The 20,663-nt window shown below is 47.7% G+C and overlaps 1 protein-coding gene across 3 annotated transcripts in view; it reads right to left on the reverse strand.

Moving 5' to 3' along the window:
• Positions 1–17,726, reverse strand: part of CAPN15 (calpain 15) — a 99,506-nt gene extending 81,780 nt beyond the window's left edge. Inside the window, exon 1 of one of the 3 annotated variants that reach the window (XM_063934765.1) lies at positions 17,358–17,726. The gene's annotated coding sequence lies outside the window, so the exon portion shown is untranslated. Of the gene's footprint in view, positions 1–11,805; positions 11,866–17,357 lie in introns of those variants that run through there. The other 2 variants (XM_063934766.1, XM_063934767.1) reach the window with 2 other exon arrangements.
• Positions 17,727–20,663: the final 2,937 nt, after the last annotated feature.

Genomic DNA, 20,663 nt, shown 5'->3' on the forward strand with positions numbered 1-20,663 from the left:
ATCTGTCAATTCAACAGGAGCTAGTAAGATCAGTGAGGCATGAGGTACATTCAAAAGCCCACAAAATGGCAGCCCCCGCTGTGCACAGATGGCATATTACCCCTTTCCTAAATGTGCCCTACAGGTAATTGCAGAACCGTTGTCCTAAGCAACCACTTTTTCTCTGGTTCTTTTTGTCTAAACTGTGCTAACGTCTGGCTGATTGCAACGTTTCCTTCTATGCCTGCTTTTCATAACCGTCCCCGAATAAATCCAGAGAGGGAATGACAAATTACAACCCAAAAAATAAAAGGTATTCATATAAAGTGACGAATGTCTACAGATGGTAAGCCCTGGTATGAAAAGGTGGATGCCCACACGTGGCAGTGTATAAGGGTGACCAAAAGTGATAATCAATGGTGAATATGATCAGGGAGATGCATCAATCCTTTGAGAGTGATAAAATGGTGAAGTTGCCCATAACAACCAATCAAATTCGGTCATTTCATACATTGTGCCAGATAAATGACAGCTGCTTTGTGCAAGTTCTTCACTCTATATATCTCCAAGGCTTGATACATCTCCCCTTATCAATGCAGTAAATTGCTAGTCATTCTAGAACCCTTTAGTAGCTGTCACTACACCTGTAGATCCTGCCTGTGGCATAATCCAATGGATGACTGGAGAGATAAGGAGTCCTCACATCCTCACTTAGCACCTTATGACCCCAGGAGTGGCTCTGGCGGCTTCAGCATCCAGCAAATGCTATGTACAAATAGCTGCACCAGACGTCAGACCGTCTGTAACTATACATAGTAACTATCTCTTCCCAACTTATGGGTGCACATACACTTGCCGAGAAAATGAGCGACGTTGCTCATTTCACCCATCCTGAGCGACGTCGCTCATTTTTTTGTCAAGTGTGTTTGCCGCCACCAACCAGCAATGCCCGGTTCTGTGGGTCATTAATGCATGCTCAATCTGGACTGTCGACCAAGAGCTGCCTGCACAACCCGGCCGCTGCGTGACGTCACTGAGCGATATGAACATCATATCGCTCAGTGTGTATGCCCGGCCACCAACCGCCCGGCCCGGTAGGGGGAAACACAAGGCGACGTCGTTCATAGAGCACATTGCCTAGGGTGTACCCACTTTAAGGGCCCTACACACGAGGTGATTTGAACGATGAGCAATGAATGATTTTTGCAAACATCAATATTGTCCAAATTGGCTTGCCGTGATAAACGATGATACACCAATGATGAACGACTGCGGGGACGAGCATCGTTCATCGTCTGTGCCTCCACACTGAACGATAGATCATTCATTTTTTAACTATATCTTTCTAAAATGTCGTCCAGTATGTAGGGCCCTTTAGAGTCGCAACAGTAGTAGTGATGGGGGAATAGGTCAGGCAATTAATGGAATGAATCCATAATTGCCAATAGCCCCTAATGTTGGGATAGTTCCAGTTTCTAAAGATTTGGCCCTTGGAAATGTCCCTATGTTGAAATACAGCCGCATGTAACGATCATTTATTCCTGCATGTTAGTTGCATTTTTTTGCCTTTTCTTTTCTTCCCTGGGATTTAGTACTTGAACTAGCGAAGAAAGACATTTAAAATGCAGAAATAACTCACAATAAAATTCAGACTATAGCACGATGGGGATTCAGTGCCACAAGGTCCACGGAGAGCAATGCTGTACAAGGTGCACTCAGCAGCAAATGTGTCCCTGGAAACTACTTTAATGTGTTGATGTTATCTCCTCCACGCCGGGCAACCAGTGACCCCTCCCTTATTATTACCTATGTGACAGCGAGCTTTACTGGGTGTTGATGGTAGTTGGATAAGTAGGGGTGTAAGAATTACTGTGTAATACTTCTTTTCATTTGCATTACTCATCGCTACTGGAGTCTCCCTATACGTAAGGCCTGCCATCACGGAGGGGCAGATGTATTAAGCCTGGAGAAATGATAAAGAAGTGATAACTGGAAGGTGATAAGGCACCAGCCAATCAGCTCCTGTCATTTTTCAAACCCATAATGATTGGCTGGTGCCTTATCACCTTCCACTTATCACTTCTCCCAGCTTAATACATCTGCCCCTGAAACCTTTCCACACATGTATAACATTGTACTGCTGTGCATAGAGCTTCCACAATACTAACAAAGAAAAAGTAAAATACATTGTAAATGAAACTTCATCTATATATGTATATAAATGTGAAAAGCCCTCACTCAGTGGAAGATGTATTAGCCTGGAGAAGGCATAAGGAAGTGATAAACCAGTGATATGTGCAAGGTGATAAATGCACCAGCCAATCAGCTCCATTTTGTAAATTAACAGTTAGGATCTGATTGGATGGTGCGTTTATCACCTTGCATTTATCACTAGTTTATCACCTCCTTATGCCTTCTCCAGGTTAATACATCTGCCCCTCACTGACTTATCACTAATTCTCTTACTTTCCGATATATTAGGAAGCTGAAATGTAACATAGGTATTCCACAGGTGGGTTATAGGAAAACTACGTAATTGGATTTTTAATAAACCTCCCCTAAGGGGATGAACAGGGGGTTGACATACTGACGTCATTACAGATGCGTGGCTTGTGTTGCGTGAATGATAACGCCCAATCGGATGAAAATTTGGATTGCCCCTCTAGTTTGTAGAATTTAATAAACTACAAAATATGGTCCTGTCACTTTTTACCGTATCTGCTACGGGTGCTACACGGGTAACGGCAAGAACCATGGATTCATATTTACTTACATTAAGACGTCTCAAATTTACAGCTCTATAGATTTACCAAATTTTTAACACTGATTTATATTTACACCCGTGAAAATCAGAAACTCCCGTGCAAAGAACGGGTAGAATAGCTAGAAAGGTGCGTTTGACACAACAATCTTTCTGCATCACTCGGATAAGAACAGCACCTCTGTGTCACACCACAGCCCTTTAGAGTGTAAGCGCTCATGAACGGTTTTCGTGTTTATGTACTTTGCAAGCTGCTGCGGACCCCTCAATGGTCCCATAGAAAAATAAGAATTTACTTACCGATAATTCTATTTCTCGTAGTCCGTAGTAGATGCTGGGACTTCCGTAAGGACCATGGGGAATAGCGGCTCCGCAGGAGACTGGGCACAAAGTAAAAGCTTTAGGACTAGCTGGTGTGCACTGGCTCCTCCCCCTATGACCCTCCTCCAAGCCTCAGTTAGGATACTGTGCCCGGACGAGCGTACACAATAAGGAAGGATTTTGAATCCCGGGTAAGACTCATACCAGCCACACCAATCACACCGTACAACCTGTGATCTGAACCCAGTTAACAGTATGATAAAACTTAGGAGCCTCTAAAAAGATGGCTCACAACAATAAACAACCCGATTTTTTGTAACAATAACTATATACAAGTATTGCAGACAATCCGCACTTGGGATGGGCGCCCAGCATCCACTACGGACTACGAGAAATAGAATTATCGGTAAGTAAATTCTTATTTTCTCTGACGTCCTAGTGGATGCTGGGACTTCCGTAAGGACCATGGGGATTATACCAAAGCTCCCAAACGGGCGGGAGAGTGCGGATGACTCTGCAGCACCGAATGAGAGAACTCCAGGTCCTCCTCAGCCAGGGTATCGAATTTGTAAAATTTTGCAAACGTGTTTGCCCCTGACCAAGTAGCTGCTCGGCAAAGTTGTAAAGCCGAGACCCCTCGGGCAGCCGCTCAAGATGAGCCCACTTTCCTTGTGGAATGGGCTTTAACAGATTTTGGCTGTGGCAGTCCTGCCACAGAATGTGCAAGCTGAATTGTACTACAAATCCAACGAGCAATCGTCTGCTTAGAAGCAGGAGCACCCAGCTTGTTGGGTGCATACAGGATAAACAGCGAGTCAGATTTTCTGACTCCAGCCGTCCTGGAAACATATATTTTCAGGGCCCTGACTACGTCCAGTAACTTGGAGTCCTCCAAGTCCCTAGTAGCCGCAGGTACCACAATAGGTTGGTTCATGTGAAACGCTGAAACCACCTTAGGGAGAAATTGAGGACGAGTCCTCAATTCTGCCCTGTCTGAATGAAAAATTAGGTAAGGGCTTTTATAGGATAAAGCCGCTAATTCTGAGACACGCCTGGCTGAAGCCAGGGTCAACAGCATTACAACTTTCCATGTGAGATATTTCAAGTCCACAGTGGTGAGTGGTTCAAACCAATGTGATTTTAGAAACCCTAAAACTACATTGAGATCCCAAGGTGCCACTGGTGGCACAAAAGGAGGCTGTATATGCAGTACCCCCTTGACAAACGTCTGAACTTCAGGCACTGAAGCCAGTTCTTTCTGGAAGAAGATCGACAGGGCCGAAATTTGAACCTTAATGGATCCTAATTTTAGGCCCATAGACAGTCTTGCTTGCAGGAAATGTAAGAAACGACCCAGTTGAAATTCCTCTGTGGGGGCCTTCTTGGCCTCACACCACGCAACATATTTTCGCCAAATGCGGTGATAATGTTTCGCGGTTACATCCTTCCTGGCTTTGATCAGGGTAGGGATGACTTCATCTGGAATGCCTTTTTCCATCAGGATCCGGCGTTCAACCGCCATGCCGTCAAACGCAGCCGCGGTAAGTCTTGGAACAGACAAGGTCCCTGCTGGAGCAGGTCCTTTCTTAGAGGTAGAGGCCACGGATCCTCCGTGAGCATCTCTTGCAGTTCCGGGTACCAAGTTCTTCTTGGCCAATCCGGAGCCACGAGTATAGTTCTTACTCCTCTCTTTCTTATGATTCTCAGTACTTTTGGTATGAGAGGCAGAGGAGGGAATACATAAACCGACTGGTACACCCACGGTGTTACCAGAGCATCCACCGCTATTGCCTGAGGGTCCCTTGACCGTGCGCAATATCTGTCCAGTTTTTTGTTGAGACGGGACGCCATCATGTCCACCTTTGGTTTTTTCCAACGGTTTACAATCAGTTGGAAGACTTCTGGGTGAAGTCCCTACTCCCCCGGGTGGAGGTCGTGTCTGCTGAGGAAGTCTGCTTCCCAGTTGTCCACTCCCGGAATGAACACTGCTGACAGTGCTACCACATGATTTTCCGCCCAGCGGAGAATCCTTGCAGCTTCTGCCATTGCCCTCCTGCTTCTTGTGCCGCCCTGTCTGTTGACGTGGGCGACTGCCGTGATGTTGTCCGATTGAATCAATACCGACTGACCCTGAAGCAGAGGCCTTGCTTGACTTAGGGCATTGTAAATGGCCCTTAGTTCCAGGATATTTATGTGAAGAGACGTTTCCATGCTTGACCACAAGCCCTGGAAATTTCTTCCCTGTGTGACTGCTCCCCAGCCTCTCAGGCTGGCATCCGTGGTCACCAGCATCCAATCCTGAATGCCGAATCTGCGGCCCTCTAGAAGATGAGCCCTCTGTAACCACCACAGGAGAGAGACACCCTTGTCCTTGGAGATAGGGTAATCCGCTGATGCATCTGAAGATGCGATCCGGACCATTTGTCCAGCAGATCCCACTGAAACGTTCTTGCATGGAATCTTCCGAATGGAATCGCTTCGTAAGAAGCCACCATTTTTCCCAGGACTCTCGTGCATTGATGCACTGACACCTGGCCTGGTTTTAGGAGGTTCCTGACTAGCTCGGATAACTCCCTGGCCTTCTCCTCCGGGAGAAACACCTTTTTCTGGACTGTGTCCAGAATCATCCCCAGGAACAGTAGACGTGTTTTTGGAATCAGCTGTGATTTTGGGATATTTAGAATCCACCCGTGCTGACGTAACACTACCTGAGACAGTGCTACTCCGAACTCTAACTGTTCCCTGGACCTTGCCCTTATCAGGAGATCGTCCAAGTAAGGGATAATTAAGACGCCTTTTCTTCGAAGAAGAATCATCATTTCGGCCATTACCTTGGTAAAGACCCGGGGTGCCGTGGACCATCCAAACGGCAGCGTCTGAAACTGATAATGACAGTCTTGTACCACAAACCTGAGGTACCCTTGGTGAGAAGGGAAGATTGGGACATGGAGATAAGCATCTTTGATGTCCAGAGATACCATATAGTCCCCTTCTTCCAGATTCGCTATCACTGCTCTGAGTGATTCCATCTTGAACTTGAACCTTTTTATGTAAGTGTTCAAGGATTTTAGATTTAAAATTGGTCTCACCGAGCCGTCCGGCTTCGGTACCACAAACAGCGTGGAATAATACCCCTTTCCCTGTTGTAGGAGGGGTACCTTGATTATCACCTGCTGGGAATACAGCTTGTGAATAGCTTCCAATACTGCCTCCCTGTCGGAGGGAGACGTTGGTAGAGCAGACTTCAGGAATCTTCGAGGGGGAGACGTCTCGAATTCCAATTTGTACCCCTGTGATACTACCTGCAGGATCCAGGAGTCCACTTGCGAGTGAGCCCACTGCGTGTTGAAATTTTTGAGACGGGCCCCCACCTTGCCTGAGTCCGCTTGTAAAGCCCCAGCGTCATGCTGAAGACTTGGCCGAAGCGGGGGAGGGCTTCTGCTCCTGGGAAGAGGCTGCCTGGTGCAGTCTTTTTCCTCTTCCTCTGCCCCGGGGCAGAAATGAGTGGCCTTTTGCCCGCTTGCCCTTATGGGAACGAAAGGACTGAGTTTGAAAAGACGGTGTCTTTTTCTGCTGAGAGGTGACCTGGGGTAAAAAGGTGGACTTTCCAGCCGTTGCCGTGGCCACCAGGTCTGATAGACTGACCCCAAATAACTCCTCCCCTTTATACGGCAATACTTCCATATGTCGTTTGGAATCTGCATCACCTGACCACTGTCGCGTCCATAACGCTCTTCTGGCAGAAATGGACATCGCACTCACTCTTGATGCCAGGGTGCAAATATCCCTCTGTGCATCACGCATATATAGTAATGCATCCTTTAAATGCTCTATAGTTAATAATATACTGTCCCTATCCAGGGTATCAATATTTTCAGTCAGGGAATCCGACCAAGCCACTCCAGCGCTGCACATCCAGGCTGAGGCGATTGCTGGTCGCAGTATAACACCAGTATGTGTGTATATACCTTTTAGGATATTTTCCAGCCTTCTATCAGCTGGTTCCTTGAGGGCGGCCGTATCAGGAGACGGTAAGGCCACTTGTTTTGATAAGCGTGTGAGCGCCTTATCTACCCTAGGGGGTGTTTCCCAACGTGCCCTAACCTCTGGCGGGAAAGGGTATAGTGCCAATAATTTGTTAGAAATCAGCAGTTTTTTATCGGGGGAAACTTTTAGCGCCCCTGACGGTGTCTGAGACGCCTGAATAGGCACTAACTGATTTGCCGGCTGTCTCATGTCGTCAACAGTTTTTTGCAAAGTGCTGACATTGTCACGTAATTCTTTAAATACAACCATCCAGTCAGGTGTCGACTCCCTAGGGGGTGACATCACTAACACAGGCAATTGCCCTGCTTCCACATCATTTTCCTCCTCATACATGTCGACACAATCGTACCGACACCCAGCACACACACAGGGAATGCTCTGACAGAGGATAGGACCCCACTAGCCCTTTGGGGAGACAGAGGGAGAGTTTGCCAGCACACACCAGAGCGCCATATATATTCAGGGATAACCTTATATAAGTGTTACTCCCTTTATAGCTGCTGTATTATATATTAGCTGCCAATAGTGCCCCCCTCTCTTGTTTTACCCTGTTTCTGTAGTGTAGTCTGCAGGGGAGAGTCAGGGAGCCGTCCTTCCAGCGGAGCTGTGAAAGAAAATGGCGCTTGTGTGCTGAGGAGATAGGCTCCGCCCCCTTCACGGCGGCCTTTTCTCCCGCTTTTTTCTGGAAAACTGGCAGGGGTTAAATGCATCCATATAGCCCAGGAGCTATATGTGATGCATTTCTTTAGCCACATAAGGTTTTTATCAAGTTTTATTGCGTCTCAGGGCGCTCCCCCCCAGCGCCCTGCACCCTCAGTGACCGGAGTGTGAAGTGTGCTGAGAGCAATGGCGCACAGCTGCAGTGCTGTGCGCTACCTTATCTGAAGACAGGAACGTCTTCTGCCGCCGCTTTCTCCGGACCTCTTCGCTCTTCTGGCTCTGTAAGGGGGCCGGCGGCGCGGCTCCGGGACCCATCCAGGCTGAACCTGTGATCGTCCCTCTGGAGCTAATGTCCAGTAGCCAAGAAGCCCAATCCACTCTGCACGCAGGTGAGTTCGCTTCTTCTCCCCTTAGTCCCGCGCTGCAGTGAGCCTGTTGCCAGCAGGACTCACTGAAAATAAAAAACCTAAGTATACTTTTACTTCTAAGCAGCTCAGGAGAGCCACCTAGATTGCACCCTTCTCGGCCGGGCACAAAATCTTAACTGAGGCTTGGAGGAGGGTCATAGGGGGAGGAGCCAGTGCACACCAGCTAGTCCTAAAGCTTTTACTTTGTGCCCAGTCTCCTGCGGAGCCGCTATTCCCCATGGTCCTTACGGAAGTCCCAGCATCCACTAGGACGTCAGAGAAAGGATAATAGTATTAATACTCTGTGCTGCTGATGAACTGGCTTCTTCCACTATATATCTCTCAGTCTGTGGCTTCCTGCTGCCTCCATTCCCCTCCTCACTTCATGTAACTAATACTGTCACCTGCAGCCCTGTCCTCACTAACACATCACTCATCTCCTGATATACTCAGTGCTGCTAGATTAACCGGTCTCCATCCTTTTTTGTCATTTTATTTATTTAAAAAACAGCTCTTTCAAACCCTTTACTTACATTACACCTTTGATGGTGCACGTTCTCCTGGCTTTATTCAGTTGTGTCACAGCTATAATAAATTCTAGGGGACCTCTTCCAGAGCCCTTCCTCCATAATCATCCGAGTGGCACTGGAAGGAGGGATAGGACACAGTACTAGAAAGAAGCAGGAAGATGTCCTGTCCATCTACTTAGGAGACGTCTAACATTTCCTATCACGAGTCACAGCAGCACTGTGCTTATCTGCACTGACAGGGAAAACATTTCCTCAACAAAGCACTGAGCCATTCTGTGAACAGGGAAGTGTGCAAGGGCTCAGTGACTTCTGGGAAACAATTGGAGATAGTCAGACCCAATAAACTGATGACACTATAATATAACAATTTATTGATCTCCTAACTTACGTCACAGTGACAAATGACAATATTGCCAATTCAGGTATTCTTAGCACCACTACCCCATACAGGCCATGTACTACAGTATTGTGCGTCCTTCTTTCTGTACAGCCCTAATATGAGGAATTATAGTGGTAAGACCTTTGGTCCAAAAGACTCATAGCAGATATACTTATTTCCACATATATTTGGCACAAACATTTATTGCACTTCATATCGATCGCCGACTTATCTAAAAACACTACACTATCAGGCGCCTCCTGTTCTCTTATGTCCACTGTACTAGGGGCCTAATTCAGATCTGATCGCAGCAGCAAATTTGTTAACTAATGGGCAAAACCATGTACACTGCAGGGGGGGCAGATATAACGTGCAGAGGTTAGATTTGGGTGGGTTATATTGTTTCTGTGCAGGGTAAATACTGCCTGCTTTATTTTTACACTGCAATTTAGATTTCAGTTTGAACACACCCCACCCAAATCTAACTCTCTCTGCACATGTTATATCTGCCCCCCGTAGTGCACATGGTTTTGCCCATTTGTTAACAAATTTGCTGCTGCGATCAACTCTGAATTAGGCCCTATAACAGAAAAAGTATATATATTATATATCACATATATATGCTATTATGAGGGCTTATGTAAGGGTTTGCAGTCAGTTAGTATGAGCCTCCTTTTATAAAGAGAAGTATTGATAGAGCTTTAAAACAATCCAGTTGCTCTGTGACATTAAACAACAAGATTTTCTCATTTCACAGTCTATAACCTGAGCAGCCGTCCCACAATCAGGCAGCCCGTATGCCCCATAAATCTCCGTCGGCTGCTTCCTGACACCTGTTTCCCCGCTGTCTATACCTCTGCTGCTTTTCCTGTTCGCACTCCTTTTTTATTTATTTTTGCTGCCGTCAACACCATTTATTTACCGACTTTATCATTGTGACAGAGTTGTACACAGAACATTTTTCAGCCACAAACTCCCTGCACAAGCGAGTTTACTGCGTTATCTTGATGGGACGTAGTAAGACAAAATTATTTTTTTTCTTCCCCCCCAAAGGTCGCGAAAAGCTGTCACCGGGATTTGAGTGGAGGATCTGCAGCGAATCTCTCAAAGTCATTGTTATTCTGCCTGAGCGTTTAGCGTCTGCCCGCCTCCTACGCCCCAGCTTACATCTCAGCTCTCTACCTTTTACTACTTACATAATAGTGATAAATCACACATAAGCAGGGCCATTCTGCTAAGCACCTCTTTTATCTCCGCCAAGTGGTCTCTATAAACCCAAACCGACAAATCCCAGGAGCCATATTTACTGCTGGCGCCTCGCACTGGAGAGTATTTCCAGTAGATCCCTATCAGCTCATCTCTCCCCTGACTCCAGTCACATAATACAGCATAAGGTGTGCTAGGGCACTCAGGTGTAAAACAGTATGCGCAATGTAGCCAGCATCTTGTTTTTATCCATCCTCACTTACCCAATACTGGAGCAGATGTATTAAGCCTGGAGAAGTGATAAAGAAGTGATATGTGGAAGTTGATAACGCACCAGACAATCATTGCGGGTTTGAAAAATGACAATTAGGAGCTGATTGGCTGTCACATTAATCACCTTCCACTTATCACTGCTTTATCACTTTTGCAGGCTTAATACATCTGCCCCACACACTTTAACATGACAGTTTGGAGCTGATTGGTGATAAGTGCAAGGTGATCATGCACCAGCCAATCAGCTCCAATATGTAAATTTACAGTTAGGAGCTGATTGGCTGGTGCGTTTTCACTTATCACTGCTTTATCACTCCTCCAGGCTTAATACATCTGCCCCACTGTCTGCAAAGTACAAGGGGGCAGATGTATTAAGCCTGGAGAAGTCATAAAGCAGTGATAAGTGCAAGGTGATAACGCACCAGCCAATCAGCTCGTAACTGCCAATTTACATACTGGAGCTGATTGGCTGGTGTGTTATCACCTTGCACTTATCACCGCTTTATCATTTCTCAAGGCTTAATACATCTGCCCCAATGTAAGCGATGGACCACTAAACCTCAACATTAAAATGTACAACTATTAAGCATGACAGTAAGGGGGTAATTCCGAGTTGATCGCAGCAGGAACTTTGTTAGCAGTTGGGCAAAACCATGTGCACTGCAGGGAAGGCAGATATAACATGTGCAGAGAGAGTTAGATTTGGGTGTGGTGTGTTCAATCTGCAATCTAAATTGCAGTGTAAAAATAAAGCATCCAGTATTTACCCTGCACAGAAACAAAATAACCCACCCAAATCTAACTCTCTCTGCACATGTTATATCTGCCTCCCCTGCAGTGCACATGGTTTTGCCCAACTGCTAACAAAGTTCCTGCTGCGATCAACTCGGAATTACCCCCTAAAACACGCTGTTCAGTGCTACCCTGACTTTCCTCAGCAGGTCTGTTAAAGAGTAACAGGTTTCCGCTCCCAGCACCATTTTTGTGGGCTAAAGTTTCATTTTCTTTCTCTTAAGAAGTTTTTGACGAGCCCGTCCTGATGACTCACAAATCATGTGACACCGAGATACGGAGGTGACTCAGAAACGATGATATGCAGAAAGCTCTGCACATAGAGCAGGCTGCCGTACTTTATTGCTCATATAAATGAAAGATAGAAAACGGTGGTTTTAAATCAGGGAAATTGCTTCCTGTAAAATACGCCGTGTTAAGCGGTCCTGCAGGACAGATTTATAAACATACCTTGTGTAATGATGGACACAGGGCCACGGGGAGAGAGGGGGAACGTTTGTCAGGGTGCCGACTCCTGAGCGCAGAGACGGGACGTGGAACACTAAGTGACAACACCGGGTGTGACAGGAGATTATGGACATGGTGTATGACGATAGCTAGTGCTGCGACACTCTGTAATCTACTGATAATGGCTACTTTACATTATCTAACGACAGAATATTTGTCTGTGCTGGCACAGTCACTTACAGGAGAGGATACAGGTGCCAAGCAGAAGCACATAGAGACGGATGGGCTCGGGGGAAACAGAGATGGGTATGACATCTTGAATGTAGTTGTGACCCTGAACATCAGTATAAAGGGCCTTACACCCAACTCATTCAACCAACAGGACTTTTGGCTAAGATCAATGTAGATCCAGCCACATGCTTGAGGTCTGTGCAGCATAACAGGGTCCCCTGGCAGAACTGCAATGCCCTATGAAGCAGGTAACAAGCAATGCGAGATAAATGGAATGGAACACAGATTTCTTTTCCAGCTAAACAATATCATTTTGCCCTGATAACATTTTTTTGGAATATTGCAGCTGGAAGGTGGGAGGCATTATAGCGCTGTTCTTATTTAGATACTCTTGTGCAAATAACATTTTAAAGTTATGTAGGATTTTTTTATTTTCATGTTTAGATTATAAGGTGCAGGATTGGCCCTTACAAACTCCTACGCACTATGTCTAAGGACTAGCATGTGGCGTCATCAGATCCACCCCCCAGATCAGGATGGAGGATCCCAAATTCCAGCCCCCCTGGGAAGGCTTTGCCTCACCTCACAGAACCTAGGCAGCTTGGAGGTAAAGGAGGACCTGAAGACCTGCCCCCTCTAAGTTGCCTTAAAGGCCTTTGGCAAAGGGAACCTTTCCTTCTGGACAGCCTGATGTCTTTATGCCACTCATGTTTGCCCTATCACACTTTGCACCCAGTATATTAATATACGGAACACATTATGGTTACTAGGACATATTTTACATGAAAATAATATCCTCAAACTAAGATAAAACACCAGAAGGATGTATCTGGACAGGCACACCTTGTACCTTGTGTACCAGGGGAAGCACACACACAAGGCAATGGGTTCAGAAGGCTTCACACAATGGAAATATTTAGTGTTCACTCTAGGCTGTTTTAGCAGGGCGCCGCGCCCTGCCCGTTTTTTAACAGGCAAAACCCGCCCTGCCCCTTTTGCGGCGCCCTGCTAGAACAGCCGCCCGCTCCCTGCACTCCCGGCGTGTATAGATGCTGTGCGCATGCGCGCGGCATCCATTCACGCATTGGGAGAGGGCTGGGGGAAGCCCAGCACCGACGGAGGTGCTGGGCACGCCCCCAACAGTGACGTCGCCGGCCACAGACGCTCTCTATAGTAGCGTCTGTGGGCCGCACCGCCCCCTAAAATGACAGAGGCGTGGCCGCGCCCCCATTTCGGCCGCGCGCGCGCACACATGTGCCCCCGGAGTTCGGCGCCCTGCCCCTTTTCACTCCTAGAGTGAACACTAATATTTACAGATAAGACACATACTGTAAGGTGACGGGGACCCTGCATGCAGGGGATGTGGGAGGATGTAGTGTAGGGAATACATATAAGGTGATGGGGGCCCTGCATGTAGGGGATATGGAAGAATGTAGTGTAGGGAATACATATAAGGTGAAGGGGGGCCCTGCATGCAGGGGATGTGGAAGGATGTAGTGTAGGGAATACATATAAGGTGACGGGGACCCTGCATGCAGGGGATGTGGGAGAATGTAATGTAGGGAATACATAGAAGGTGACGGGGACCCTGCATGTAGGGGATGTGGAAGGATGTAGTGTAGGGAATACATATAAGGTGACGGGGGCCATGCAGGCAGGGGATGTGGAAGGATGTAGTGTAGGGAATACATATAAGGTGATGGGGTCCCTGCATGTAGGGGATGTGGAAGGATGTAGTGTAGGGAATACATATAAGGTGACGGGGACCCTGCATGCAGGGGATGTGGGAGAATGTAATGTAGGGAATACATAGAAGGTGACGGGGACCCTGCATGTAGGGGATGTGGAAGGATGTAGTGTAGAGAATACATATAAGGTGAAGGGGGGCCCTGCATGCAGGGGATGTGGAAGGATGTAGTGTAGGGAATACATATAAGGTGACGGGGACCCTGCATGCAGGGGATGTGGGAGAATGTAATGTAGGGAATACATAGAAGGTGACGGGGACCCTGCATGTAGGGGATGTGGAAGGATGTAGTGTAGGGAATACATATAAGGTGACGGGGGCCATGCAGGCAGGGGATGTGGAAGGATGTAGTGTAGGGAATACATATAAGGTGATGGGGTCCCTGCATGTAGGGGATGTGGAAGGATGTAGTGTAGGGAATACATATAAGGTGACGGGGACCCTGCATGCAGAGGATGTGGGAGAATGTAATGTAGGGAATACATAGAAGGTGACGGGGACCCTGCATGTAGGGGATGTGGAAGGATGTAGTGTAGGGAATACATATAAGGTGACGGGGACCCTGCATGCAGGGGATGTGGGAGAATGTAATGTAGGGGATACATATAAGGTGATGGGGCCCTGCATGTAGGGGATGTGGAAGGATGTAGTGTAGGGAACACATATAAGGTGATGAGGATCCTGCATGTAGGGGATATGGAAGGATGTAGTGTAGGGAATACATATAAGGTGAAGGGGGGCCCTGCAGGCAGGGGATGTGGAAGGATGTAGTGTAGGGAATACATATAAGGTGATGGGGACCGTGCATGTAGGGGATGTGGAAGGATGTAGTGTAGGGAATACAGATACTGTGATGGGGGCCCTGCAGGCAGGGGATGGGATCCTGCCCATCATCGTATAATATATATAAGATGATGGGTGGGGTTCACTACGGCTGGCCGGCGGTCGGGCTCCCGGCGACCAGCATCCCGGCGCCGGGAGCCCGACCGCCGGCTTACCGACAGCGTGGCGAGCGCAAATGAGCCCCTTGCGGGCTCGCCACGCTACGGGCACGGTGGCGCGCTACGCGCGCCACACTATTTTATTCTCCCTCTATGGGGGTCGTGGACCCCCACGAGGGAAAATAAGTGTCGGTATGCCGGCTGTCGGGCTCCCGGCGCCGATATACTGAGCGCCGGGAGCCCGACCGCCGGCATACAGAAGACCACCCGATGGGTGGCATGTCATGTACGCGTGGGATGTTAGAGGAGGTACTACAGATAAGGTGATGGGGCCCTGCGTGCAGGGGATGTGGGAAGGTCTAGGGAATACATATAAGGTGACGGAGACCCTGCATGCACGGAATGTGGGAGGATGCACGAGTGGTGTAATGGTTAGCATTACTACCTCACGGTACTGAGGTCATAGGTTTGATTCCAACCACAGCCCTAACTGTGCGGAGTTTGTATAGTCTCCCCGTGCTTGCGTTGGTTTCCTCCTGGTACTACGGTTTATTCCCACAATCCCAAAATATACTGGTAGGATAATTGGTCCCGACAAAATGAACCTTAGTGTGGGAGTGTACATGGGCAGGATAGATGGGCCAGGTGGTTCGTATTTGCTGTCAAATTCTATGTTTCTATTTGTACTGTAGGGAATAGATTTATGGCGATGAGGATAATGTCTTGTATGCATGTGGTGTCAGAGTAGGTATTACAGGTAAGACACATAAGGTGAGGGGAGGGGGGGGGGTGTCATACATGCAAGGGATGTGGGAAGGCCTAGGCCAGTGCTTCTCAAACTGTGTGCCGTGGCACACTGGGGTGCCTTGGGACACTTGCAGGGGTGCCCTGGGTTGGTGGTCCAGGTCCGATTCACATTATGGTCAATTTAATAGTCAAGATCAGTGCTGGTGGCTGTCAATCATAAAATATGTGGCCAAACAGAAGCAAATCTTGTCCCTCACCACATAACTGACCCTAGGGATGACATATTTACACAAATTACTTCATTTAATAGCTCTTTTCTAAATTTCTCACTAAGAAACTTTTGCCCTAGGGGTGCCATGAACAAAAATTCTGATACTCTAGGGTGCCGTGATTCAAAAAAGTTTGAGAACATCTGGTCTAGGCAATAAATATAAGGTGACAGGGAGCCTGCATGCATTGGATGTGGGAGGATGTACTGTAGGGAATACATATTCGATGATTGGGGTGGGGGGGCAGGTACACATGGGCTTGTCAGATGAGGTTTTACAGATAAGACACAGGGGCAGATGTATTAACCTGGAGAAGGCATAAGGAAGTGATAAACCAGTGATATGTGCAGGGTGATAAAGGCACCAGCCAGTCAGCTCCAATATGTAAATTAACAGTAAGGATCTGATTGGCTGGTGCCTTTATCACCTTGCACATATCACTGGTTTATCACTTCCTTATGCTTTCTCCAGGTTAATACATCTGCCCCACAAAGTGGTGGGGAACTTGCATGTAGGGGGGTGACAGGGGCAATATTACAGGGTAATTATGGCGTGCTGCTTGCAGGGAGGTCTTAGGGTGGATATTACAGAGCACACAGGGTTATGAGGGGATCTTGCATGTACGGGGTGCCAGAGGGCATATTATGGGGCACACACTAATAATGGTAGTCAAGCCTGAGGGGGTGACTGAGGGGACATTACAGGTCACACAGGGTAATTGATAAGGGCTTTGCTAGCAGGGTGTGACGGAGGGTATTACACAGCAGGTAAATGTGATGGGGGTTCTGTATACAGGGTGTGAAACAGCTATTACACAGGTAAATGTGATGGGGTGCTGCAGGTAAGGGGTCGTGTCCGGAAGAATTGACACATGGCATTGATGGGGTCCCTGCATGTGGAGGGTGTCTGAGCGATATTACACAGGGCAATGTGATGGGGTCCCTGCATGCAGGGGGTGTGGGGGAATATTACAGAGGGCAATGTGATGGGTGTGGGGGAATATTACACAGGGCGATGTGATGGGGTCCTGCATGCAGAAGGTTTCAGAGGGATGTGATGGGGTCTCATCATGAAGGGGGTGTGGGGTAATACTGCACAGGGTAATGTGATGGGGTCCTGCATGCAGGGGGTGTGAGGGGAATATTACACAGGGTGATGTTATGGGGTCTCATCATGAAGAGGGTGTGGGGTAATAGTGCACAGGGTAATGGGATGAGGTCCTGCATGCAGAGGGATGTGATGGGGTCTCATCATGAAGGGGGTGTGGGGTAATACTGCACAGGGTAATGTGATGGGGTCCTGCATGCAGAGGGATGTGATGGGGTCTCATCATGAAGGGGGTGTGGGGTAATACTGCACAGGGTAATGTGATGGGGTCCTGCATGCAGAGGGATGTGATGGGGTCCCAGCATGCGGGGAGTGTCAGAGGGATATTACACAGGGTAATGTGATGGGGTCCCAGCATGCGGGGAGTGTCAGAGGGATATTACACAGGGCAATGTGATGGGATCCCTTGCAGTGTTGGAGGTGGAGCCCCGGTCACTGTAGCAGCAGCATTAAATTGTTCACCTGCCGGCAGCAAGAACACAGCGATACACAATACAGAGGCAATACAAGTACCTTCAGGACTCCCAGAGCCGGTCCGGGCGCCGCCGGTCCCTCTTCTCCCGGTTTCCTTCCTCTCCTCTATTTCCGGGTCTCCGGAGCTCAGCAGCTCCCCCCGCCGGCACAGTGACGCCAGCGCCGCCCTGCACTCACTCAGCGCCGTGGACTACAAGTCCCGGCAGCCGCCGCCTCCTTCTCACACAGCTCACGCTCACATACAACACATACACACACACACACACACGTCACACATTTCATCCAGGCACACGTGCCGGCATAGTGTGTGCGCCCCACTGGGGGAAATGGAATTTGGACATTACTGGTGCACAGCTCTGGCTATAAGCTGTCACTGGGAAATCCATGGTCCTGCTCCATAATGACTGGTGCTATGTGTATAGTGCATACCTCCCAACATGACCCTCTCCAGGAGGGACACAATGTTCTGCTCCTGGACTTTTCTCTTAATTGATAATTGCAGGCACCTGATTTGAACAGGTTAATGGATATGAAAGGTGTTTCAGCACAGGTGATGGCAATCATAAATTAATAGGGAAGTCCAGGAGCAGAGCATTGTGTCCCTCCTGGAGAGGGTCATGTTGGGAGGTATGATAGTGGGAAATCACAAAATACCCATCTTCTTCCTATATATGTTTTATTATTTTTGTATGGTAAACGTAAGTTCTTATATATAAAATCAGCTAAGGTATGTCCCGTCTCCGACATGTGCAGTACCAACCGGGGTGCGTGTTGCCGAGTGCCAGCGACTACTGCTGCTGTCACTGGACAGTCCAGACACTGAGGACAGGGGACCACTCTAAGACGGGAACAACGGGATAAGTACACAACTGGGTGAGGTCAATGGCCAGACCTACAGTAGGTGAGCCAGTCTTTCATACCCTCCAACATGATCCCTTCCATGAGGTACAAAATGCTCTTCTACTGGAATTTATTATATGCAAGCGTGTACGCAGGAGGGGTAATTTATTATTTTTTCACCCATTTATTCAGTGAATGGGTGGATAGATCACTAGTACATTGCTTTGCCCAGGGCCTACAATGCTGTTACTCACCCTCCGGAGTCCTGCGGCACAGCAGCACTGCAGAAATCACTGGGAAAATGGCCATGGTGCCATTTTCCTGGCAATCTGCGCATGCGCTGTAGACTCTGGGACAGCGCAAGGGTCCCCTAGTGGCCAGAAATACAGCGCTTCCGGCTAGAGAGGAGGGGGCCCAGATGGAGCCTGCACACGGGCCTCCTCCTCTCCAGAAACGCCCCTATTGTAAGTGGTGGGAGTTTCATCATGACTGGAATGCACCACCGTTTGTCTTTAAGGCCTATCTAGATGGCTGGCTCCCAGGTCAGTGGTCACAATGTGGAGGGATCTATAGTAAGAGAGTATTCAGGGTGTGTCACCTGGAGACTCTCACTTGGAGGGCTTAGGACTAGTCAGGCCAGACAAAAACCAAGAGCACTGCTTCTCCTTTGTGACCAACTTGTCTTGAGTATTTCAGGCTCCTGTGCATCTGCAACAACCTGGAATGGGGCTTTTCACTTTTCGGCAGCTCCTCTGGAATGCGACAGAACATAGTAATTAGTTCTTCTGATTTTCTCATCAGTGTGGAGCTATTGGTCCAGTCTCCACACAGTCATCCTGGTGCTCAGTTGCACCAATATCCGCTTTTAAATGAGTTGCTGTCGGGTGGTAGATCCAGGCAAACATTGTCAAGTGTTTTGGAATTTTTTTTACCCACTGTTCCCCTGGTATCTGTGAGAATCAACTTTATATTTGGACCCTTCAGCTATATAGGAGGACCACGACTCCTTTTCTGGACACTCTATTAATCAAGAAGACCAACTGGTCTTCTAAAGGGCCTATTTTTCAGCTCAGGCTTAGCACTTTGTCTAGCCTTTGCAGCCACTTTGGTGGAATAACTCCTGGAAGGTTTACAAAACAGCATATTGAGGGCTGTGGAGATGCAGTTAGCAATTAATATCTTGGATGCATTGCAGAACAATGGTTCTACACAGAGAACGTTGCCTTTGGTTCTGTCAGTATAGCAACCAGATATTCAGCTTAGTGGTGACGCTCAGACTTCTCAAGCTTAAATCTTGGTTTCAAAAGGTTCCTGTCTATGCCTTTCAGGGAAGCTACTCATAAGACCGGACCTAGATAAAATCTAGTATGATGCTAGAGGCATAAAGAGTTCCTTCCTTGGGATAAATCCAAAATACCTCCTGTTGCTCCTCTGGCATTAATCAGTCACAGGAACAATTCGTGAGCCATCAGGCTGCCTATTTAAGGGAAGCATGATCCAAAAAGAAGCCATTCTGGAATTTAAAAAGGGGAAAGTCAAAGTCTTCAGGCAGTGGTAAATCCCCCCAGAGTATGGGATTAAATAGGGAAGTGATAGAGATTCCTGGTCATGGTGCCCAGCCTCACAAATTATGTATGTGATATATTCATTTCAGAACTCCCCTAAACTGTTTCATCCTCTCACAGCCTCCCGGAGACAAGGGCTGGGATATAATGAAGTCCAAGTTTGGCGGCCTTGCGGGAACTCGGAACTGGGACGTTTTTTTAAAGAGCCAATTATTAAGGCATGGCTTAGCTTTGTAAATGATTGCCTCTTTAAAATAATGTCCGAGTTTGTCCGGCATCCCACGCCTCAAACGATCTCAAACTTCAGGGTATGGGTCATTGGATAGACACAACTTAGGTCATTAGGTCGATCATGGAAGGTTGACATGCATTAGGTCGATAGGGACAATAGGTCGACATGATCATTAGGTCGACATGTACTAGGTCGACAGGTCAAAATGTCGACATGAGTTTTTTGACTGTTTTTGGTGTCGTTTTCTCCGTAAAGTGACGGGGAACCCAAATTAGTGCACCATGTCCCCTCGCATGGATCGCTTCGCTCGCCATGCTTTGGGCAAGGTGCCTCGCTTTGCTCGGCACAGATTACCGTTCCGGTCATAGTCCACGTGGATCGTTAAGTTAAAAAAAAATCCACAAAATGAAAAAAGGGTGAAAAAACCATGTCGACCTTTTGACCTGTCGACCTAGTACATGTCGACATAACGGCCATGTCGACCTAATGCATGTTGACCTAATGGCACTGTCTCCCTTCAGTGGTCGACCTAATGAGTGTCGACCTAAGTTGTGTCGACCTAACAAACGTAACCCAAACTTCATTACATCCCAGCAAAGGAGCGCACACATTCCATTTGTATGTTAAAGGGCTGCTGGCTGTGGTGGTCACCTGCTATATCCTGGATCGCTAAAGGAATTGAGGTGTTTTTTTTTCATATATATGTTC

Source organism: Pseudophryne corroboree, chromosome 7 (genome assembly GCF_028390025.1).
Source record: "Pseudophryne corroboree isolate aPseCor3 chromosome 7, aPseCor3.hap2, whole genome shotgun sequence".
Classification (NCBI taxonomy): Eukaryota; Metazoa; Chordata; class Amphibia; order Anura; family Myobatrachidae; genus Pseudophryne; species Pseudophryne corroboree.